The 7,137-nt window shown below is 36.0% G+C and overlaps 1 pseudogene; it reads left to right on the forward strand.

The window, feature by feature from the left end:
* On the forward strand, nt 1–6,913 carry LOC133732443 (5'-3' exoribonuclease 3-like; annotated as a pseudogene).
* Nucleotides 6,914–7,137: the final 224 nt, after the last annotated feature.

Raw genomic sequence — 7,137 nt, forward strand, 5'->3', positions numbered from 1 at the left:
TTCCTTGGAATTGGCAAAAAGTCATTTCTCGGAACAAATGCGATGAAATGGTTCGTACTGGATCAAATCAAATGGCGGTTTGCATGAACAGTACCTGGGCTTAGTAAGCAATAGTTGACCGAACTCACCGAAGAGCAAATATATACTGCATCTCTTGAGCTTAGCTTCGTTTCAGAGATAAATGGGGGTTTCATCGTTTTTTCGTTGGTTGGTAAACAAGTACACCCTAAAGTGGTGGTGAAAGCCATTGAAGCGGGAGAGGATCAGTTTCTAGATGCAAGCTTGCCAAACCCAAATGGCATAGAGTTCGATAACCTGTTTCTAGACATGAATGGGATTATCCATCCCTGCTTTCATCCGGAAGAAGATGATGATGATGGTTATGGAGTAAGATCACAGTTCTATTTCATTTCTTTCTAATCTATGTCTTAGTTATGAAGTTCTTCCTCTGCATGTTGTTCAGCTTGCACCGCCAAGAACTTATGAAGATGTCTTCAACAATATTTTCGAATACATTGATCGGCTTTTCAATATTGTTAGACCAAGGAAACTACTCTACATAGCCATTGGTGAGAAAATTGAACTAATTTGTTTGTTTTTAACGTCTTGCCGTTAATTATTAGACTTTTTAGGTGCTTTTACTTTCAATTTGTATTTTTTGTCTACCGGCTATCTAGACAAATGTACTATTGTAGTAGATGTCAATTAAAATTTTCTCTTGTAGATGGAGTTGCTCCAAGGGCTAAAATGAATCAACAGCGCGCCAGGCGTTTTAAGTCGGCAATGGACAAGAATCTTGCTGTGGGTGTATCTGAAATTCACATGAGTTTTCTATGTGTTATGCTTTGAATTAGTTTGATGAAGACATATTGATGTTCCCAACTGTTGTTTATATTATAATATGTAGGAGGCTGAAGAAGAGAAACTAAGACAGCAATTTGAAAAGGAAGGGGAAAAAATCCTACTAGAACAGGAGTCCGAAGTTTCTGATTCTAATATAATCACCCCTGGAACGGATTTCATGTACAAGTTATCCAAGGCTCTTCAAAGCTACATCAATCTGCGTTTAAGCCAAGATTCAGGCTGGAGGGACATCAAGGTCTGGTCTATTGATATGACGAGTACTTAAAGTACATGAACTGATTAAGTGCAGATTAGTTCCTTTTTAAATTTTAATCAATGTTGAAAAATCATAAATAATGCATGCATATTGCACCAAGGGTGTTCACTGGTGCTTATATTTATGTCTCCTTCCAAATTTGATTCCTATATTTTCTTTTGTTAATTTCCTTGCTTATTCATTTAGGTAATACTTTCTGATGCCAATGTTCCTGGGGAAGGAGAACATAAAGTGATGTCGTTCATACGTCACCAGCGAACTGTTCCTTCTTATGATCCAAACACCCGCCATTGCTTGTATGGTCTGGTATGAAAAAATGACTATATGGGATGCAAATATAAAGAATTTATTTCCTATATATCCTTTTGCCCATCTAATTTTCACTTTATCTCGATTCTTGATTTTACATTCTCATACATTACCATTGGCAATTTGGCATCATGACAGGATGCGGATCTTATAATGTTGTCTTTGGCAACACATGAAGTTCACCTTTCCATACTAAGAGAGGTTGAATTTGCAAACCTTTCAAGTTTTATCAATTTCCTTTCTCTCTCTCTCTCTCTCTTTTTTTTTTTTTTTTTTTTTCGGTTTATTTTTTTACCATGTTACAGCTTGGAATTTGGTCTTGATGAATATCTGGGCGTCATGTAGTTTTCAAGGGTGATAATTACTTCTACCCATGTTACAATTTATTGAATTATAAAACAGAGTTTTAGTTAAGAGTTTTCTGGTAGCATTGAGTACTAATTCAAGTTAGAGGTTTTGAACACTACTCATGAGGATTGGCATTACCATATATGGAAACTGACACAATATTATGAACTTTTGTATTAACTCGTCATTTTTGGGAAATAGAATTTACTAATCCAAAACCAGCAGCAACATGCAAACAGTCAATTGACAATTTCATCTGCAATATCAGACAAAAGAACAGCGCACATGATGAAAAAGCCTTATCAGGTATCTTAATTTTATTGACTTCCATTAGGGTAGTGTAGCTGCTTCTTTGTGTGAACTTTTTCTTCATCCAATTTTCAGTTTCTGCATGTTTGGATTTTGAGGGAATATCTGGAGCTTGACATGCAAATCAGTGATCCTCCTGAGAACTTTAAGTTTGATCTTGAGCGTATCATTGATGATTTCATCTTTATATGTTTCTTTGCGGGAAATGATTTTTTACCCCACATGCCAACATTGGAAATTCATGAGGTTCTATGCTAACTTATCAAATGGTTTATGTAATGAGAAACTAAGTTTTCACATGAAAACTAACTTTTGTGAAATACTTGTTCTCAGGGTGCAATTGATTTGCTGATGACAGTCTACAAGAAAGAATTCAAGAATATTGGTGGCTATTTGGTTGATATGATTCAGGTATATTAATATAAGTTAGCCATATCTTGTTTTTTTTCTTCACGACAAAATCAATATAGCTAGACAGGTTCATGATCATTTGCACAAAGCAGGTTCATGACAAGAAGTTGGGGTACATCAAACTATCTAGAGTTGAGAAATTTGTTCTCCTTATTGGAGCATTTGAAGAGAAAATATTCAAGAAAAGATCAGATATACGAGAACGTAAACTCAGACGTCTTTGCTATAACAATGATTGGGTGAGCGGCCACTGAGCGCGTTGTTTCAAACTTTAATGTTCATATACTGTATCACTGCTGACAGATTTGTCTGTCTAAAATCACCATTGTGAAATAAAGAGTTAATTGCATGCTTCTCCAGATAGAGGAAGACATTGATGCTGGAAGTTCAAACTTTAATTTCGAGGCAATTGAAGGATCTGCAGTTGTTTCAGTGGATAATGTTTCATCTTCCAAAGTATGTTTTGTTCTGTTCTGTTTTGAATGAGGTTCTTTTGGTTTTCTTTTACACACACATGCATGTGCGTATGCACACGCGCATGTTCTCCCCATGTATATGACATGCATGCACGCTCTTCCCATGTATATGTGTACAAAGAGATATGTTCATGTCTAAGGGGATTATTATCTTTTGCATAGTTTTTTTGTTCTCTTTTTCTTTTGGTGTGGGACTATGGGTAATTGATATTTACTTTCAGATGCTTCTGCATAATTTTACTCGGGTGGTTCTTCATTTTCAGACGTGGCTAAATATTTTGGCCTCCTTGTTATCTATATCATTATGTTGCAGATAGTGGAAAACACAAATGAATTCAAGCAAAAATTGAAGGCCAGCATTAGAAGAAAATCTGATCTGTTTAGGAATGGTGATTTTGGCACTGACAAAGTATGGAGCACTCCTTTCTGGAAGTTCCATTATCTTATATCATACTTCTTCTGAACTTACATTCTGACTTATATATGTTTTCTCATTCATCCACACAGGTACGATTGGGTGCTACAGGATTCAAAGAAAGATATTACAAATGCAAATTTTCTGCTGAAAGCCCGGGGGAGATTGAAAACAAAAGGAAGGAAGTAGTATGTCTGGCTATATATTGTAGCTTAATCTTGCATTTACTGTTTGCAAATTTGTCCATGTTTTCTCATTTCTCCACTTCTATTTTATTTTCTTTTGAAAAATTAAGCTATCTCTAATTTTGGTTGATTGAGTATGAGTTTTGTACAATATTGGGATTTGAGTTTATGTTTGTTTCAAGAGAACTTAGTTTCCCCTGCGTATTTTTCACTAACCCAACATAAAAATTACTAAAATATAGTACACAAGATCTTTTCCTTTTGAATTTTTGTTTCTTTCTAACTCCATTTGCTTTTTACAATTAGGTTAAAAGCTACACAGAAGGACTGCTCTGGGTTCTTTTATACTACTTTTCCGGCCCCCCATCGTGGAAATGGTAAGACATATCTGTGATGTACAGCTACTCAGTATTGTTATGATAATCAACGAAAGATAAAGTAAATTATCATTGAAACATCCTATCAGGTTTTATCCTTTTCATTATGGACCATTTGCCTCTGATATGAAGGGCCTAAGTCAGGTCAAACCACAATTTCAGAAAGGTTCCCCATTTAAACCTATAGATACACTCATGGCTGTCCTGCCACCAAGAAGGTAGCTTTAGCTTTATTTTTATTTTTTTGCAAGTATTTCTTATAAAATTAACCATTTTCCTAGAAGATGAAACAAATGTTCATCTCTGTAGTGCTCATGCACTTCCTAAGGATTATAGGACACTTATGATGGAAGAGTGTTCCACAATCATTGATTTTTACCCTTCTGGTAATGCTACTATGTCATTTATATTTTATCTAGTGGATTAGTTCACTTCAAAAGTTTTAACTCTAAGCATTGCTTCATGTTTAGACTTCGAAATTGACATGGATGGGAAGAGATTTACGTGGCAGGTTTGGTGGTTTTGTTTTCTTCACATGCACCATTTTTCTAGTGTTCTGTTAAAGATCCTTTTGCGTTGCTTTTCCATCGACTCTACTGATCTTCTATTTTCTAAAATTGGTTGTAACATGTTGTCTTCTAAAGGGTATCTGCAAACTTCCCTTTATAGAAGAATCCCGTCTTCTACAGGAGACCAGAAAATTGGAAAAGGAACTAATGGTATCATACCCCATTTCGATTTCTCAATTATATCGATAGAAGACGTTTTATCATGACCAATTTATCTAGAATTGATTCCAAGTTAATGTTACTTTTCTAGGCAGAAGAAATTGACAGGAATGCTGAGAAACTTGATCAGTTATTCATGCGAAGCACCCACGGTATGGCATCACAAATTGTTTCACTGTCTAATGGTGACAATCAGTCGATCAAGATTGACACCAATTTGAGGTAGGCCATTTGTTCTCTGCCTTTCTGTGCTTTTCTTAGTCCTTATTTTCAGTATTCTTCTAAGTATTAATTTTTGACTTTTTGTCATAACTGTTTGTTCTCTTCACTTTCCAGCTTTGGAATCAGTGGTTTTATCCGGCGGCTTGATGAGAATGATGCCAAGGTCAAAGAAAGAGATGATAGCTCTGAAGAAGACTCTGTCTTGTATGTCAACAACATTGCTAATAGCTTAATTATTTTTTGGATTTTTGGGATTATTTTTTAATTTCATCATGTTGCAGATGTGCCCTCTATGAGCTTCCTAATACAAGTCTGCATATGCCTCGTTTACTTGATGGTGTACAACATCCTTCCAAGGTATAAATAGGTCATTAAGTCGTACGATTTTTATTAATTCTAATTTGCTTGAACTGTTTTATGTAAATAGTTCTCTTTTTATATCTGCTTAATATGGATATGTCTCTTCACTTTCCAGCTTTGGAATCAGTGGTTTTATCCGGCAGCTTGATGAGAATGATGCCAAGGTCAAAGAAAGAGATGATAGCTCTGAAGAAGACTCTGTCTTGTATGTCAACAACATTGCTAATAGCTTAATTATTTTTTGGATTTTTGGGATTATTTTTTAATTTCATCATGTTGCAGATGTGCCCTCTATGAGCTTCCTAATACAAGTCTGCATATGCCTCGTTTACTTGATGGTGTACAACATCCTTCCAAGGTATAAATAGGTCATTAAGTCGTACGATTTTTATTAATTCTAATTTGCTTGAACTGTTTTATGTAAATAGTTCTCTTTTTATATCTGCTTAATATGGATATGTTCCTTGCCATTGCGATTCTATATAATGATTTCTTTTGGATTTTAGTACACTTAATCATTGAACTGAAATCACTCTCAAATGCATGCTATGAAATTTGATTATTGACCTCCAATTATATCATGAGAAAAAGTTTCTGCAACATGTTATATTCAATACAATTAGAAGCTCTGATGTTTGGCCAAACAAATCAAATATATATTTGCAGACAATCAATGAACATGAGCTTATGGAAACAGTTCTATGGCATGAATGTCAGGGAAATGTGACCACCCGCAGGTGTGTCAGTCGTGCTTCAACTTTCTTTCATTTAGATTTTTTACTTGCTCTCTCCGGACTCATTTGGTAAAAGCAAAATGCAGCATCCAGCAAGTACAGGCAAGGTTTAGATAACCAAATGATTTGGGAAATGCAAGTTTTCACAATGGTAAATTCACTTCAAGCTCTCCTGCCAATTCAATTCACAAATTTGCTGGTTCTGGATGGGGTGTGGTAGAGGAACAAATGGTAATTCTAAGTCAGGAGACCGAGTTTATGCTCCAAAAGGAATATCCAGGGATCAAAGAGTAGTGTCATCTCCTAGCTCATACTATGCCAAGGGTACCTCAGATTATAGAAAAGGCACATTACAACATGGCTTCAGGGAATTAAATATATCAGAGTCAGGCCAATGCTGGAGGCCTAATGGAAGGGGAGTTCAGTCATTGAATAATGATTTATGGACATCTAGAAATAGTGTCTCTCATGATAGAAACTTTGCTGGTCATGGTTCACAGTCATATCATACTTGGGGCCGTGGCAGAGGGCAACACAATTCGTGGCAGCACACCTATCCATTTGCTGGTACAGGTAGAGGCCAGCAAGACCCTTGAACACACACCCGGCCTCCTTTTGCTGCTAATTGTTCATCATCACATGCCGGTGGAAGAGGGAACTTTGTTCAACGTAATCATGTAGAAAGTCAGAATGGGCAGCGGTGGGCAGGGAGCTAAAGCCTTGCATGTAAATGGAAATGTTGTAGTGTTTTGTACAAGTTTTAGTCTACGATCAAGTCAAGAAGATTAGGCAGGCAGTTCATTTTGATAGACCTTTCTTGTGTATCAGATTTGTAGTATTTTTGCTGTAGTTGGACCAAAGAAGGAACGGAAATTCTATAAAAAGGACTAAGAAGTCAACATTCAAGTTACCAATCTGATTTTCTGGATACAAATGCAGAGCAAAATAGAAGGAAAAAAAAAACAGAAAGAGAAAAATAAGAGGACATATAGTGGCTTTATTGGGGCACCGCCTGTGGAGGGAAGTGCCATTGCTAAGGTTTAACTTTAAACTAGTCTTCAAAGATAAAACACTGTAGAGCGTTTGAAAAATCGACAGCACAATTAGAAAGTGCAAGTGCATGAGAGACTTAAAAGAGGAGTT

Source organism: Rosa rugosa, chromosome 2 (genome assembly GCF_958449725.1).
Source record: "Rosa rugosa chromosome 2, drRosRugo1.1, whole genome shotgun sequence".
Taxonomy (NCBI): Eukaryota; Viridiplantae; Streptophyta; class Magnoliopsida; order Rosales; family Rosaceae; genus Rosa; species Rosa rugosa.